Source organism: Ovis aries, chromosome 12, assembly GCF_016772045.2.
Source record: "Ovis aries strain OAR_USU_Benz2616 breed Rambouillet chromosome 12, ARS-UI_Ramb_v3.0, whole genome shotgun sequence".
NCBI lineage: Eukaryota > Metazoa > Chordata > Mammalia > Artiodactyla > Bovidae > Ovis > Ovis aries.
In genome coordinates this window covers 79,466,532-79,479,150 of record NC_056065.1, presented here as the reverse complement: position 1 = coordinate 79,479,150, position 12,619 = coordinate 79,466,532, and the positions used below count along the sequence as shown (strand labels likewise).

The 12,619-nt window shown below is 64.5% G+C and overlaps 1 protein-coding gene across 2 annotated transcripts in view; it reads right to left on the bottom strand.

The window, feature by feature from the left end:
* SYT2 (synaptotagmin 2) overlaps nt 1-12,619 on the bottom strand; it is an 85,895-nt gene that overhangs the window by 41,348 nt on the left and 31,928 nt on the right. The window contains exon 1 of one of the 2 annotated variants that reach the window (XM_042229493.2): nt 9,068-9,211. The exons of the other annotated variant lie outside the window; for it this stretch is intronic. The gene's annotated coding sequence lies outside the window, so the exon portion shown is untranslated. Of the gene's footprint in view, nt 1-9,067; nt 9,212-12,619 lie in introns of those variants that run through there. 2 annotated transcript variants of the gene reach the window in all.

Here is a 12,619-nt window from a genome sequence, read left to right as displayed (position 1 = left end):
GAGACTCTGGAGTGCAGGCTTAGTCGCCCCACGGCACGTGGGATCCTAGAGCTTCCCAGGTAGTGCGTTGTTAAAGACTCTGCCTGCCAGTGCGGGGAACGCAGGGGACGCAGTTCAGTCCCTGGGTCGGAATGACGCCCTGGAGAAGGAAACGGCAGCCCACTCCAGTGTTCTTGCTCGGGAAATCCCACGGACAGAGGAGCCTGGCGGGCTGCAGGCTATGGGGTCCCACAGAGTCAGACACGGCAGCACACACAGGCACACTGCTTACGCGGACTCCTGGTCTCCTGACCAGGGATCGAGCCCACATCCCTGCGCTGGAAGGCGGGTCCCTGACCGCTGGACCTCCAGGGAGGCCCCTGCAGTCACTGCCGACCAACCCCTTGCTGTCTGAGAACCTCGCTGCAATGACCGACCAAGGTGTAGGTGGGCACCCCCAGCACCAGATGTGCCGTCCTGGGGCACCATGCCCCAGCGTCTCCTCTGTCTTTGACTTTGGAAACGCCGAGGTCACAGACTTGGGTCACGCTTTACCTGGGTGTGTGGGATGAGATGGCCTTCACTCATGTCCTCCGGGGCCAGCCGCCAGCTCACAGAAGGCACGTCCCACCCTGGACCTCCTTCTCCCCAGCAGAGGCACTGCTGACCCTCCGCAGGTTAGAGGCTCTGCGACACAGGGCCTTTTCATGCTGTTCATGGGGGCGGTTCTCTAGGCAAGAAGACTGAAGTGGTTTGCCATTCCCTTCTCCAGTGGACCACATTTTGTCAGTAAGGAGATCCAACCAGTCCATCCTAAAGGAAATCGGTCCTGAATATTCACTGGAAAGACTGATGCTGAAGCTGAAACTCCCAATACTTTGGCCATCTGATGCAAAGAGCTGACTCTTGGAAAAGACTCTGATGCTGGGAAATATCGAAGGCAAGAAGAGAAGGGGACGACAGAGGATGAGATGGCTGGATGGCATCACCACTCAATGGACATGAGTTTGAGCAAGCTCTGGGAGTTGGTGATGGACAGGGAGGCCTGGCGTGCTGCAGTCCATGGGGTCGCAAAGAGCTGGACACGACTGAGCGACTGGACCGAATGGACACAGGGCCTGAGTGTCAGGAAGAGCGCAGATGGAAGGTTCCAGGAGGCGGGGAGGGCGGAGTGGAGGGCCTGGGAGAGGTCGCAGGGCTGGACGTGCAGGGGGAAGGTGCGCGGGGGCCGTGCCGCCTCGCTGCTGGCACCAGGCTGGCTGGAGGTTCAGAGTGGGCTAAACACACACCGGGCACCTCCTGTGTGCTCAGCACTTTCCCATGAAGGCCCCAGACCGCGGAGGAGGGCCGAGCGTCAGAAGCTGGCTGGTGCGGGACTCCAGAGCAGGGCTCCGGAGGCACGAGCCACGCGGCGACGGGCTCTGTCCTGGCTTGGGCCCAGGGGTCCCCAGCCCACAGCAGGGGTGATGGATGCAGGGTCTGCGGCGGGTGCCCTCCTCCCGCCCGCCTGGTCAGTTGGCACTCCGAGAGGGCGGAACTCTGTGGGGGCCTGGGTGTCACCCGCTGCCGTGAGGCAGTGCAGAGCCTCATGGAGGAGAGAGCCAGGCGGAGGGAAGGGGCCTCTCCCCAAGTCAGGAGGGCAGACAGAGGTGGAGTCCGGACACCCCGCTCCAGAGCCGGGGTCTTCCCTGTCTCCTCTTAAGAGCAACGTGGGAGGCTTTCCACATTGGGGGGCACAGGAGTCCCTAAGTCCCACATGGGACAGAGGGTGTGGGGGTCTGGTCACCTCCCCAGGAGGGCCAGCAGTGGCGGGGAGCAGCCAGCAGTGATGGGGAGCACTCAGCAGTGGTGGGGAGCACTCAGCGGTGATGGGGAACACCCAGCAGTGGCAGGGAGCACTCAGCAGTGATGGGGAACACCCAGCACTGGTGGGGAGCACTCAGTGGTGGCGGGCAGCACACAGCAGTGGAAGGGAGCACCCAGCAGTGGCAGGAGCACTCAGCGGTGACGAGGATCACCCAGCACTGGTGGGGAGCATGCAGCAGTAACAGGGAGCACTCAGCAGTGAGGGAGCACTCAGCGGCAATGGGGAACACTCAGTGGTAGCAGGGAGCACCCAGCGGTGGCGGGGAGCACACAGCAGTGGCAGGGAGCACACAGTGGTGGCGGGGAGCACACAGTGGTGGTGGGGAACACACAGCGGTGGCGGGGAGCACTCAGTGGTGGCAGGGAGCACCCAGCACTGGTGGGGAGCATGCAGCAGTAACAGGAGCACCCAACAGTGATGGGGAGCACCCAGCGGTGGAAGGGAGCACCCAGCGGTGACAGGGAGCACCCAGCGCTGCCCAGGAGCAGTCAGCAGTGACGGGGATCACCCAGCACTGGTGGGAAGCCTGCAGCAGTGGCAGGGAGCACTCAGTGGTGATGGAGAACACTCAGCAGTAGCAGGGAGCACTCAAAAGTGGTGGGGAGCACTCAGCGGTGGCAGGGAGCACTCAGCCGTGGCGGGGAGCACTCAGTGGTGGCAAGGAGCACCCAGCAGTGTCAGAGAGCACCCAGAAGTGGTGGGGAGCACCCAGCGGTGGCGGGGAGCACCCCCAGAGCATGGCACTCAGCCATGTGTCAGGTTTAAGTCCCAGTCTCCAGGCGAGGGTCCTGGGAACCTGACCCCCAGGTTTCTTATTCTAGAAAGTGAATAATGACAGTACCTTCTGCACAGAGAATTGTGCTAACTGACAGTTATCCACATGCAATGCTCAGAACAGGCCTGGGTCACCACCGACTTCAAAAATAAGTGAAAAATAAGAACCATTGTCCTCAGCCTCCATGGGCACTGTGCCAGGACGCCTCAGACACCAAACCCATGGATGCTCAAGTCTCTCATATACACGCGGCACACCTCCCTCCTGGACACTCTAAGTCACCTGTAGATTGCTGAGAACACCTCACACAATGTAAACACTGTGTGACTAGTTGTAAATACGATATAAACACTATATAAATAGTCGTTGGTAGGTGGAAAATTCAAATTTTGCTCAGTGGAACTGTTCAGAATTTTTTTCAAATATTTTCACCCTACAGCTGGTTGAATCCTCAGACACGGAGAACTCCCAGACACAGAGAGAGTGACTGTATACCATTTGCCCCAGCAGGCCCACTCCTAGGCGCGTGCCCGAGAGAAGTAAAGTCAGGCGTCCTGCAGAACCTGCCCTCAAACGTTCACAGCTCTGGCATTCACATCGTCCAACACCGACCGAGACGCCATCGACAGGTGGATAGATACACTGTGGTTTATCCCTGCCGCAGGACATCGCTCAGCAGCTCAGAGGAACAAAGGCCGGACTTGTGGCGTGCGGACTGACCTTGAAAGCAGAAGCCCACCAGGCAGGTGACTCTCTCATGTGAGACGCCCAGAGGGACAGACGGACAGAGACAAGACAGATGGATGATTCTCTCATGTGAAACGTCCAGAGGGACAGATGGACAGAGACGGAAGATAGACGGTCCCCTGGATGGAGCCGGGGGGAAGGAGGACACGGTGGCCACTGGCGCAAACAGCTTTCTTTCTGGGTGACCAAGCTCTGAAGTTAGCTGGCGGTACTGGCTGCAAAACTCTGCTGAAACTCCCCGGCTGTGCACTCAGGTGGCCGCGCTGTGCGGCGCGCGAGTGGCACCTCAGTCAGGGGTTTTACAAGTGAAACACCCGGGGTCTTCCCTGGTGGTCCAGCGGTTAAGACTCTGAGCTTCCCCTGCAGGGGGTACGAGTTCAATCCCTGATCAGGGTTAAACTAAGTTCCCGGATGCTGCGTGGCATGGCCAAAAAAAAAAAAAAGTAAAACCCTGTAAACCTCCAAGGGAAAGGCTTTGATCACAGTTTTGGGAGCAGGGAGATGGGGCCAGGGAGCCCCTGCAACGGCCCGCAGCCGGCTGCAGGGTCCGACTCGGGACTCTGAGTTACAGAATTCCACGTCCAAGGTTCTTCCTGAAGCTTTTCCTGAATCCAGCCTGAAGCCCAAACATCCAGGGAAAAGCCTCCTCTCACCTCCCCACTGAGCCCTCAGGAAGTGCTCCCACCTCTCAATGCTCCTCCAGCTTCCTGTGGGATCTGAGGCCACAGACAAGGTCACAGGGGACAGGCACCTGCCCGGGACCCTACATTCCAGCCCCGGCCGACACCTTTAGGAAGCGGGGGCGGAGGGAACGCAGCAGGCTCCAGGGGCGCTGCAGCAGGCGGACTGGGCTCCTGCTCAAAACCGCTGGGCAGAGGCCCAAAGGTTGAAGGCAGGAGGAGAAGGGGACGACAGAGGATGAGATGGCTGGATGCCATCAGCGACTGGATAGACGTGAGTTTGAGCAAGCTCTGGGAGTTGATGAGGGGCAGGGAGGCCTGGCGTGCTGCAGTCCATGGGGTCACACAGAGTCGGGCACGCCTGAGCGACTGGGCTGAACTGACGCCTTCTGTAGAGCGATGTCTGTGCTCTCTTGCTCGCGTTTTGGTTGGGCTGCTTACCTGGTGTTGAGCTGCGTGAGCTGCTTGTGTGTTTGGGGGATTGATTTTTCATCAGTTGCTTCACGTGCTCTCCCAAGCGTTTCAGTAAATTAGCCACAGCCCTGCAGGAGGCAGGGTCTGGACACAGGCGCCTGGCACCGGGGTGGCAAAGCTGAGCACCTGTGAGGCGCCAGGCCCAGAGCCCCCAGACCCCACCCGGACGGGTCGGGGCCCAGGAAGGAGCAGAGTCCACTCTGGGCTGCGCTCTCGCCCAAGGCCATGTGCTGGGGCCTGGGGGATGGTATGCAAGCGGCTTCCGGCCGTCGGGCCCAGAGTGGAGAGCAGGCTGAAGGCCCCTCACCGTCCCCGCCAGGCAGCCACTCAGAGCAGGCGGCAGGCTGCCTGGAGGTTTGGGGTGTGGGCCCTCCCTCGGTCTCTCCACCGCTGACCCAGGTCCAACGGCACATGGCCGGCCCCACAGTAGGAGGTCAGCCTGGCTCTCTGCTCTCTGCGGCAGGTGGCACAGCCAGGCCCTCCCACAAGAGGCAGGGGCTCGGGCTCCACCCACGTCTCCCACCTGGCAGAGTCGCCACACAGCAGGGAGCCCCCCCCGTGCCCCCAAGCCCCTCCTGCTACAGCGCGGCCCGGGGGTGGGGGCAGGAGCGCCCTGCTTCCTGAAGCCCCCCTCGTGAACCTGCGAAGACGCGGTTCTACCAGCAACAGAGACCACAACAGCGGCTGAAGGCCAGTCCCCGTCAGTCCAGGAAGGCAGGGGGCTCTGGCCGCCCTCGCCCCAGCCCTCCTCCAGCTTCAGGACACAGGACAAGTGAACAGGACGCAGAGAACAATGAGGAGATGAAACAAGGGCAGGCAGAGAGGCCGTGCAGCCTGTCTCGACCTGATGAGGACTGTCTCCACGTCGTCCCTGAGCTCGGGCGCAGACGAGGGAGCGGGCCCGAGCCCTGCACAGGGCCAGCCGCTCCAGGGCCTTTCTGCAGGGGTCCCCTCAGCCAGGGAGGTACCTGGGGGTCAGGGTGGGGGCGCGGGTCCAGACACAAAGGGCACTTCAGCGCGCCTCGCCCACTGGCCGGCTCAGGACCGAGGGCTGCCCCCGAGGCCCGGGCCCGCCGCCCCCGTTTCCAGAAGCCCTCCCCGCGCCCCCACCCCAGACCTGCCCGGCAGAGTCTGAGGCCACAGCAGGGAGGTTGGGAGGCCGCGGTGTGCTCACCGTCAGGAGCGGCCCAAGCGGGCCTGTGGAGATGGGCCAAGAGGCGAACCAGGAGGGGAGGGCTGCTCTGTGAGCCACTCTTTCTGCCCTCTGGCCTCTGGGCCTCCCCCGAGCCCCTCTTTCTGCCCTCTGGCCTCTGGGCCTCCCCCGAGCCCCTGGGTTTGTTTTCGCATTTTGCTGTCCTGTTGCCAGGCAGCCTATCGGGCCCCAGAGAAGCAGGCAGCGGCTGGCGCCGCTGGCAGAGCGTGGGCAGGAGCACGCATCTCCGGCTCCGGCACCATGGCCGACCCTCCAGGCCTCTCGGGCCTCAGCGTTCAACCTGGGGACGCTGCACTTGAGGACCTCTCCTCCTTTCTGCTGCCATCAAAGCCCCTTTACCGTGTACTCTGACTTTAGAAGAGACAGAAAATACCCGCTCGGTTCCTATCGGGAGAGTGGAGAGGCGGCTGGCCTGAGGGCCCACCGGGCAGGTGCAACCCCGTCTCCGATGCCCACGTGCTGTGTGATCCCGGACGAGGCACGCCCCCTCTCTCAGCCCTGCTACCCCGTCAGCAAAACCAAACGCTGAACGGATGATGCCCGAGGCGCCCCCAGCGCCCTAGGCTGCGGCTCACTCAACACAGCCCAGGGACGGTGAGGCCTTTTCCCCCAAACCCTTCTCTAAAGCCCTTCCTCAGACTAGCCTTAGTTGGGGGCCGCCGGGCTCTGCTTGTCCCTGGGTACTGGGGACCTCTGCTGGCCCAGACTCCTCTCTGCAGACTCACCCCAGCCTGCAGCCCCCACGCCTGGTGACGGTGGCGGGGCAGGGGGCTGTGTCCTCGCTCTGCCTTAGCCTGCATCCCCCGTGACGACACAGAACCTCAAAAGGCCACTCCCCGGGCAGCACGCAGTGCACCTATTCACACTGAGAACTGCCCACGCCCAGGAGTGTGCATGAACCATTCCCTGGCAAGTAGGCAACAGTGTTCCCAGTCCACAGACGACAGAACGGAGTCTCAGAGGTCAAGTACTTTCCCCAGTTCACACAGCTAGAAGGAAAAGGTCAAGATGGGAGCCTGGATCTGTCTGCTTTTAAGCATCGGCGTTCCCGCCAAGATGTCACCACCGCCCCAGGCTGTCACAGGACCCCAGTGGAGGGGGCTGAGAGGCACGGCCCGTGGGACCCCACCCCCAACCTTGGCAAAAGCAGACCAAGGGGCCCTTCAAACCAACCTTGTCCCTTGCAGTTGAGTGCACCTTGCCCACAGTCACACAGTGAGCCTGGGGCAACACCACTCCTCAGCCTAGAGCAGCCCGCAGTCCACACTGGCAGCCCAGGATCCTGGGGTCCTCCCGCCGCTGCCCTGGGTGCAGACGTGCTCCGGCTGCTCCCTCTGGGGGGCCAGCCTCACCCTCTCTTAGCCCCTGTTGGCTCTTTCCTGGAAGGTTCTGGAGCGGATGGACTGAACCCATCTTGTAACCTCAGAAGGGATGGGAAGTGGGGGGGGGGGAACCAGCGGGAAAAAGGAGTGAGATTAAAGTCAAGCAGCAACTTTCTTGCCCGTGAATTTTTAGCCGCAGAACCTCTCTAATGATCCAAGAAAGAGGCACAGAAAGACACACAGACAGGGGAGGAGGCAGAGCCGCTGCCCCCTTCTGCAGGGCCGCCCTGAAGCTGCTGGGAGATCGCATGGCAGGTCCCCCCGCCCCCTGCAGGTCCTTATCGCTCTCGCGGGCGGCAGCCACTCAGGACTCAGCACTGGACGGAGCATCGCACACATGTCCCTTGTTCACGCCTCACGGCAACTGAAGCACCACAGCTGTTATCACTTCATCCTGACAACTAACTGAAGCTCAAGGATGTGGAGCACCATGCTCAAGGTCACACAGCCACTAACTGGTAAGCTCGGGTCCCCCAGGGATGCCTGCCCGTGGCCCACTCACACCCAGTATCTGCCTCAAGGGTCTCCACTCTGCAGACAGACGTGTGCTGGGAATTCCAGGGCCACGGGCCCCACCGCCCAGCCAAGCCCACTCTGATCAGACTCTGTCTGGAACTGCAGCCACAGGATGGCAGGAGTCCCAGGAAGTCATCTGGTTGGACCCCTGCCATGTACAGTCAAGGAAAGCAAGAAAGGGGCTTGCCCAAGGTCACACAAGGTCACGAGAAGCAGCACCTAGGATTAGACTCAAGCCTCCTATCTTAAAGCGGGAGCCTCCCCACAGCACCCTGAGGCCCACTGAGAAGCCACCGCTCATCTCAGCTGGAAGAGAGCTGGAGCACCCCAGGCAGGCTCGGGTTAAGCTCCCGTGTCCAGAGCTATCGCAGTGCAGCCTTTCAAGTCATCCTCATCAATTAGACACAGCGTGACCTTGGGAGGCCCGTGACCCCCCCTGAACCCCCAGGCCTCCTATGGCACACTGGGAACCCTTCTGGGGAAGGCTCTGCCCCTGCAAGGAGGCTGTGTGGTGCTGGAAACAGTCTCAGGCGCGCTGCCTTGCAGGGGAGGGCGCTGCAGTTCTCCCCTGAGGCTAGGTCACCCAGGGGTGGCCCCCATGCCCTCAGCGCACCCCACCTGCAGGCAGGCCAGCAGGACCAGGAGAGATTCAGTCACCATAAACTCCAAAGCCCCATTTTCCAGATGAAGATACTGAGGCCCGGCAGGGTAAGAGAGCTGTCCAAGGTCACAGGCGGGGTTGGCATGGAAGCTTTCCGACTCAGTCTGGCACGCCAGGAGCTCAGCTCCACACCGCCACCCGCCTCCACCCGCCTCCCAGGACCGCCGCGCGGAGCTCCTGCAGAGGCGGGAACGGAGGCGGCGCCCTGCTAGGCGGCCCAGCCAGCAGGTGCGCCCGTGGGCTTGCTCGCCCACCGCCCTGCCCCCCCCCAGGCCCCCACTCCCCACAGGGGCATCGCATCACCTAAAGGCTCGGAGAGGTGCGGCCGCTCGGCCAAGGTCACGCAGAAAAATGAGCAGTCTGCGCGCCTACGGGCCCCCTACCCCACCCCGGTCTCTCCAAGCTACGCCGCTCGCCGGGATCCCGGGCCCTCGCTTCCCCACGTACTGGCCGCGCGCTGGCTGGAGTAGAAAAAGTTTCTGGGAGAGGAAGGGGCGGAAGACGCCGCCGCCCATCCCAGACCCGGATGGCGGCGGCCGGGCGAGAGGCACAGAAAGGAAGCGCGCTCCGCCAGGTGCCCGGCGGGATCCCGCGCCCGCAGCCACTCCCCGCCGCGGGGCTCCCGGGATAATTTCGGACTCTCCCCGGGAACCTTCAGGGTGCTCCCGGAGCGCGCGGACTCCCGGAGGGCAGTCCCCCACCGCCCAGAGTCCGAGCGTCCCAGGCGGACGCCGCCTGCGTCCCCGGCCCGGCCGCCCGCGCACCGCTCTTACCCGGAGACGGCTCGGCGTGACGACCCGAGCTCGCGGCGAGGGCGGTGGGCAGGACGCCGCGCGCCCGGAGCGCAGGCCCCTCTCGGCGAGTCCCGGCGCCCGGCCGCCGCGGCTCCGCCCGCTCCCTCGCGCCGCAGTAGTAACACCTGCCCCGCGCCCGCCGCCCGCCAATCCCGAGGCCGCTCTCGGCCGTCCGCACGCGGCGCGGGCCCGGCCTCCCAGCGCGACCCCCGCCCAACGGCCCGCCGCACCCGGGCCCGGGGAGGGGGCGAAGTTTGCGGCGGGCGAGGCCGGCCGCGCGCCCCGCCGCCCGCGGGCTCTCCGAGCCTCTCGCGCGCGGGGATTGGCTGCGGGGGCGGCGGGCGGGCGGGCGCCTCCCCGCGCTCGGGACCGGCTCGCGGGCGGGAGGGAGCGGATTTGCTCCGGGGACACGGATGAAGGCTTTCCTGGTCGGGAAGAGAAAAGGGAGGCGAAGAGGAGCGGCGGAGACAAAGGCTGGGGGAGGCGGGGCCCGTGCGCCCGCAGCCCGGAGCCCAGGCTCTTCCCGCGCCGCGGTGGGGGACGACGCGGGCGGAGGGGGCCCTGTGCGGAGGGCGCAGGACCCGGACCCCGCTCTCAGAGGGCACCTCCGCGGGGCCTCTCGGGGAGGCCGGGCCTGGGCCCGCCCACCCCAGCACTGCGGCCGGAGGGGCAGCGGGGACGAGGAACCACTGAGCCCCTCCTCCGGCCTCGGCACCCAGTGTCCGGACCTCCGGACCCGCTCAGCCGCGGGGAACTTGGCTTGTGTCGGCGCGCCCGGCCTCGCCCCCGCCCCTCCGCTCCGCTCTCAGGAGCTCCCTCCTCTGCTTGCTCCCGGCCTGGAGACTCAGAATCCGGAATCAAGTTTGGGGTTTCACCCTGGAAGTGACACCCCCAAACCCGGTGTGTTGGGAGAGAACTTAGCCAGGCTCCCCGCGGCGCCTCACCTCTGCAGCGTCAGAGCCGAGGAACCCTGGGGACCCCCAGCCCTGCAAGCCCTCTGTGTCCCCTCTTCCCTGCGTCCCCAGCCCGCCAGCCACATCGCCCCAGCGGCCACCGCACTGCGGCGGCGGCACCGCGCTCGCGCTGGGCACCGGCCGGGTCTGCGGAAAACGCTGACTCGGGGTTTCCAGGCTCCATCGGCAGCAGGCACTCGCGGCTGGGGGCATGCGGGCTGGAAGCCGGGTAAGGGGACGCGGCGCGGAGACCCGCTGGTCAGTTCTGCAGACCCTTCACGTGCCTTCCGCGGGTCAGGGGCTCAAGGTGAGCTGCTGGGCAGGAGGGGAGGTTTCCTCCTGCATCAAGCCCCGCCCGGGGTTGCTGGTCACCACACTGAGGGGACCTGACCCCGGAGGTCGCTCTTCCATCCCTCCCTGGAGAGAGAGAATCCCCTGAAAGCCCACAAAGTGTCTTCTCCAGGAGGAGGGAAGGAGCTGAAAGTCCCACAGGCTGGACCCGGGTTAGGTGCTTGGTATTTCCTGATGCCCAGGGTCCGGGGATGCCACTCTGCTTGGAACTTTGATGCTGCTTGGAAATGGCCCTCGTGGCTCCTTCTGGTAAAACGGAACAAAAGATCCCCTGAGCGTCACTCAAAGCTGCCTCTAGTAAAGTGGTCCAAGGAGGGGTGAAATGGCCTAATTACAGAAAACAAAGCATTTATGGAGGGCTGTCCGCTCCTTTGAGGGCAGAGCTCCCTCCAGCGTGCCTTTCCTCTCTGGGATGGGCTTCTGTACAGATAGGGGACGCGGCCCCAGGCTGGTAGGAACGCTGTGGCCCCTAGCGAAGAGGAGCTTAGAAAACCTCTCACGCCAGAGGACCCTCCCGGGGGAGGGTGGTCAGGACAGCTTCCAGCCTTGGCTTCACTTGAGCCTGGAAACAGTCCCAAGAGGCAGCAAGGTGGGCGGGGCAGCCTTCACCCTGTCGGCCCCAGGAAGCTTGCCTCCCGGGCGTGGGGGGGTGCAGTGCGGTGTGGAGCTGGGTCCCGTGACCCGGATGCCAGCCCCCTAGTCCACGTGGGCTGGGGGCACACCTGTGGCGACGCCTGTCCCAGGGGCTCCTTACTGCCCTCCGAGCCCCTCCGACCCTGCCGCCCCCGAGGCACCCCCTCACTGGACGTGGTCCTGCAGCCGCGGCGGCTCTGTCCCCACCCCGTGCTCCAGCTGCACTGAGGGCGGCGCTCATTCTGCCGCACAGAGCCTCTGCCCCCGCCGCCCGCCCCTGACACCCGCCACCTCCCTGTGCCTGTCCGTGTCCTCTGAGCACTGGCTGCCGGTCATTCCTGGTTCTCATCGCCCCCTCCCCAGACCACGGGCTCCCGAAGGGAGCACCGCACCACCTCAGAATCTCCGTGGCTCAGAGGCTCCTGGAGTCCCGCTGCTCCCAGCGTACACTGTGACCTTGGGCGAGCCCTCAGCCTTGGCTTCGCACCTGCCACAGAGGGACTCCAATTCCAGCTCCAAATCGGAGCCGCTGCAGGGACTAAAGGGACCAGCGCCATGCCTGGAGCACACGGTCAGCTCCTGCTGGAAAGGGAGGGGCGAAGGATGGAGCCTCCTCGCCCTCCCTTCTCCCCAGGAGCCCCCCTCCTCGCCCCCCGCCCCCTTTCACCCAGCAGCTCCTGAGCCCTAACGTCTGTCCCCGGCTTCCAGGATGGATAGACAGCGGCTGCAGCCCCCCTTCCCTCCCTGCCGAGGCCTGGCCCCTCCGGCTCCTGGCTCTACCCCGCGTCAGCCTCGGATGCCAGCAAAGCATCTCCCCAAGAGCCACGTCTGGCTTAGTCCACGCCCACAGCCCAGGAGGGGGTCCCCTGTGCTTCCTCCACGGAGACCCCCGAGCTGCCCCCAACCTGAGCTGAAGCCACTGCTGAGGGCTCGGGGGGGGGGGTGAAGGGCAGCCGTCAAGAAGGGCCCGGGGGGCTTACTGGTCTCTCTGGGTAGGCTCCCTGCCGCTGTCCCGCGCCCTCCTTTCGGTCTGACCTGGGCCTTCAAAGGCCGCTGCCGGGAAATGGGCAGCCCGGCCCCAGCCCTCCACCTGGCGCCCCAGCTGCCCCAGAGGCAGCCTGGCCAGCTCCCCAGGTTGGTCCAGCGGCTGCCCAGGGAGGGGGACGGAGGGGAGCCCCTTCCAGAGGCTGCTCTGGCTCTCCCACCAGGCCAGGTCCCCACCCCACGTCAGAGTTGTGCAGACAGAGCGGTGACTCTCAGCTCTTCTTCCAGGGACGCAGCAACTGGGCTTCCGCCCAAAGAGCGTCGAAACCCCGCAGTAGCTCCGTGACCACCACTGGTGCCACTGGCGGCCCACCCCTTCCCCTCCCCTCCCGCATCCCCCACCCCCATTCTCTCCTCCCCTTCCCCTACCCTCTCCCCCGCCCCCCTGGGCTTCACCGGACAACCTGAGCAGCACTCGGGCCACAGACTTGGAAGGATGGGACCCTCACGGCCGGCAGACTCTGGGGTTGAGACACAGGCTCTGAAACCAGACACCTGGGAGAGGATCGTGGCTCTGCCCCTCTGTGCCTCTTCTGTCAAATGGGGGCAC